Source organism: Colobus angolensis, unplaced genomic scaffold (assembly GCF_000951035.1).
Source record: "Colobus angolensis palliatus isolate OR3802 unplaced genomic scaffold, Cang.pa_1.0 Scaffold229, whole genome shotgun sequence".
In the NCBI taxonomy this organism is placed as follows: Eukaryota; Metazoa; Chordata; class Mammalia; order Primates; family Cercopithecidae; genus Colobus; species Colobus angolensis.
The window spans coordinates 2,729,689-2,734,147 of record NW_012115477.1 but is presented as its reverse complement, the minus strand read 5'-3'; the positions used below and the strand labels follow the sequence as shown (position 1 = coordinate 2,734,147).

Sequence of the window (4,459 nt, the reverse complement as noted above, 5' to 3'; positions counted from 1 at the left end):
CATTAAGGCCATTTCAGTTTCCTCATTCATAAAGTGAAAATACAAACTAAGGCTCACAGGTTTTCTGATCCTGCCACTCAGAGAAAAAAAGCAGGACTAGGACACTGGTCTCCTGGGAGTCCAAGGGACAGTGATTTGCCCAGCTTGTGCTCAGAGAGGGAATGGCAGTGGGGTGGCTTGGGCAGGTCTGTGTCCCCCTACTGCACTGAATTTCTCTTGCCAGGTGGTCAGAGAGTGAGGGTCACATAAAGGTTGCTTAGTTGTAGCAAACCTCAGGGGAAGCATCCTCTGACTGGCCTCAGCACAACAACCAGCTCTGGGTACGGGCAGCCTTTTTTTGGCCTATTGGGAAAGCCTATCTAATGGTGTCCTGAAGATTGTGTCTACTTCATCATCCTCACTGACTTAACTGTGACACCGGACAGGAATCAGCGAAGAGGGGGGTTGGCTATTCCATGCACCGGAAAGTCCTGATCCTTACCCCAACAAGTCACCTTAGAACTGCTCTGATCCTCACCACTAGCCCTGTCACGCTTCCCTCATGGGGTGCAGTGCTCATTTGACTGGGCCTCTGCTTTTTAAAATGAGTGGTTTCATGACAGACATAGCCGTAACAATGACTAAAGGATCAGACAGAGGAATCCTTGGATTCTGAGCTCAGGTCAGTTTCAGGGGATACCTGTCAGTGGCTGGGTCCTCCAAGCCCCATGGGGGCCAGGCCCAATTCCAAGGCCTCTCTGGTTAAGATGGTAGCTCTCTTAGTCCTCCCCATCCAGGGAGCAGATGGCCAGAGGAGCAGTGTTGTTGGGTCCAATGCTATAGCAAGGACTAAAATAGGGCAGGAGGCGCCCAGGGAAGGGATAGCGGGAGAAAGTGAAGATGTGGGAGCCATAGTCAGTCACATTGTAGAAGGAAATGTCATGGTCCTCATAATCCACGAAAATTCCCGCCCGGCAAGGAGGGACTGGCAAAGATAGGAGGGGGTACTCATCGGTGCCTGCTCGGTACTCATTTCCCTTCCTCAGCCTTATCACCCAGAATCCATAGTGGGGGTATAAGTAGACCACCTCCTTCCAGTCTACATTTTGCTTACATACTCCCAGGCCCCACTCAGACCTGTCTCCCACCTCCACCTCCCAGTAGTGTCGGCCTGAGGAGATGCACTGGCTACCCAGGACAATATTATAGCGGTAAAATCTCTCAGGATTGTCTGGATGTTTCTCGTTGGTGTCTCCATAGTGCACACGTTTTCTGTCCTCAGACACGATGAGACGGGAGTAAGCACTATCTGGATCCAGGCGCACGTCAACTGCACAGGTCTTCAGGATCTCTCTTAGCCCCAGCACATGGCAATCTGTCTTCAACTCCAGGGAGATAGGTTCTGGCCGCTGCAAGCTCCAAGATTTGCTCCTGTTTAGCACTTCCTGAATATCCTGCAACATCCAGCGGACAGGCCTCTGCGACTGCTCTTTCAACTTTGCAATCATCCTCCCCAGGACCCGGCTCTGCTGGATGAGCTCACTATGGTTCAACTCCAGTTTCTGCATGGTCTCGGCCACCTCCCGTTGTCGGCTTGGCCAGAGCTGCTGCTACCTCTGCCTTCAGCTGCCAATGTGGTGGCTGCTTTTTCTCTAGTAATCGCTGGTATTTCTCAAACTCCCATACAATAGTCTGTTATCGGATTTCCACCTGTATCTTCCAGGTGGCAGTTCGTTTCCTTTCACCAACTTCCAGCTTCCAGTCCTCTTCTCGCTCTTTCTTCAGATGTTCGAGGGCCTCATGAAGTTCCCACTTGTACTCCCAGGCAACATCCTCCATTGGCACAGCACTGTGGCCCTCATGCTATGGGGACCGGCTGCAGGCTTCACACACTATCAGGAAATCCTCTTTGCAGAACATCTTCAGTGTTTCCCCATGGCGCTCACGCAGATCACCCTTTGGCCCCATTCCTGGGTGTAGCCTTAGCAGACGGACTTTTTCTACAACATTAGCCAGCTGCCAATTAGGCCGTAGGTTCCTTGGCTGGACAGGAGCTCGACAGAGGGGACAGGTGTAACCCCAGTTCTGGGATTCTCCTGGGATCTCCCAGAGTCCGGAGAGACAGCTGTGGCAGAAGCTGTGGCCACAGTCAATGCTCACGGGCTCCCTCAGGAAGGTCATACAGATGGGACGGGCCACTTCTTCCACAATGGCTTCCACCAACGCTGTGGGATCCATGGCTCCTTCTCACACCCTCCTCAGAACATGAATGAAACCAGAGAGAAGTAGTAAAGGCTCCCTCTTGGGCCCGGACTGGCCCTTCGCGGTGGAAACTCAAAGTGAAGAAGTCCGGTTCCACAGCCTCCAGTGGCCCAGCGTCAGAAGCCGCCGCTCCCGGCAGCTCAGCACTTTGGGCCAGAGAGCGCCCGAGGCCCAGGGCCCAAAGCCCGGCAGCGCAGGGCCCATATCCCGCCGATTTCACCTAATTCTATTGGAGAAATCGTTTTAAAAATTGTACAAAAGAACCAAAAATCACTTTATATTAAGGCTCCATTTATAGCAAGTGAACTTTTCATGAGTTAATAAAGGCCTACAAAAATAATTTTGATTGTAAAAGTAATTAAAATTTCTGTGTTTCATTTAAAGAGTAAACATATTTGAATAAAAATAAGTTAACAATAATTTGGGACATTTATTCAGCATAATTTTAAGATAATTTTACAAAATATACGTAAGATTACATTTGTTTCTGTAAAATATCTTTGGAAAAAGCCTTGTTTTCCCTAGTGTGTCATTTGTTGAATTTCTTGTTAAATGTATTTTTTCCTTTTGAAAAAAATGTTTTTGATCAATGTGTTCAATATAGCTATCTATATGCCCTGCCTTCATTGTAGAATTAGAAAGTGTTAATAAGGTGGTCAGATGTTCTTTCCAAGGATCATATTCCACATTTAAAGAGATGGCGACTGAAAAGAGGTGGCAAGCTGAACCACCTCACTTTGAGATTAATGTAGCACATTTCATCCTCTGCCATCATTTCCTTGTTAATTGTTTTTCTTTAGGTGATTGGAAGAATCTATGGCTTCCTTTTTTCTGTTCTTAAAGATATCAAGACTCTGCCCTTTTGTGACTGGAAGTAGATTTTAAATATTCCTAATATTTACATGCTCATTTAAACTCAATACGTGGAATTTACTGGGGCATTTAACTTGTTCATGAAAATATAGTGAGTCGTTGAAGAATCAAAGCTTTAGTTAGGATTGAGTTATTGGTTTTACTTAAACTGGTTCTACCAAACTCAGTCTTTTAAGCAGAATCTGGAATTGGCAAGTCTGATGTAATGTTTACCTTACACATATTAGGTTAAATGACTTAATAGAACCAGCTATTGCACCCCTTCTTAGCAGAGCAGAAAAACCCATTCTATGGGTTTACTCCCAGGAAATATATACTCAATGCTCACTCAGACGTTTTACATCATGATGAAAAATCAAGCAAGGGGTGAAGGGGATATAGGGAAGAGTTCGATTATGGTCTAATGAAAGAAGTCTGCCTATTCATGACAATGGAAACTCTGTCTTCTCTTTGTGTTGGCTTTTTTTTTTTTTTTTTGCAAGATCTCCTTGTCTTACCCAGGCTGGAATGCAGTGATGCAATGATCACCTGGCCTACATCCACCTTCCAAGAGTAACAATGCTCCTGCTCCATAGTGACCTTCCAAATCTTACTTAGATTTCTCTGTGGTCAACTCTAATCAGCAACACTCAGAGACACTCAGTGAAGGAAGCCCTGGGAAACGTTGTTTAGTTTAGCCAAGGGAAGTTACAAGGCCATGACACCCTGAAACTGGAACACGAGGAGATATGAGGCTAGAGCTTCTGCAGCCATTTTGTTCCCAAGAAGGGAAAGCCCAGAGCTGCGGGGCAGCTTTGTGGAGCCCAGGGATGAAACTAATACAATCAAATGCAGATAGTAGAACTAACAAAACAAGAACAAAACACAAGTTTGATCACATGTTTCAAGCCTTGGATACGGGAATGCCTGAAATTGCCTCCTGGAGTTTTTCGTTGTGAGAGACAAATTCGTTGTGCCTAATCCAGTTTAAAATAGGTTTTCTGACACCAGCTCTCGAAAGACTGATAAATGACAATTTTGATGTAGGGCTGCTGCGTTTGCTCTAGCTGAAGTTTCTTAAGTGTTTTACAAAACAATCTTAGATAGCATTAAATCCATCCAGGAGAAAAACAAACAACAGTTAATTGGTATCTTTTTATTAATCAGGTAAAGAGAAAGAAGGAAGGATACTGTATTTTCCATTTGTAAAAAGACCAGGCCAAACACTGTGGCTCATGCCTGTATTCCTAGCACTTGGGAGACCAAGGTAGGAGGATCACTTGAGGCCAGAAGTTTGGGACCAGCCTGGGCAACAGCAAAACCCCATCTCTACAAAAAATACAATTTTAAAAAATAGCTGAGCATG

The 4,459-nt window shown here is 45.7% G+C and overlaps 1 pseudogene; it reads right to left on the bottom strand.

The window, feature by feature from the left end:
* Positions 1 to 758: 758 nt before the first annotated feature.
* On the bottom strand, positions 759 to 2,217 carry LOC105513314 (annotated as a pseudogene).
* Between the last annotated feature and the right edge of the window lie 2,242 nt (positions 2,218 to 4,459).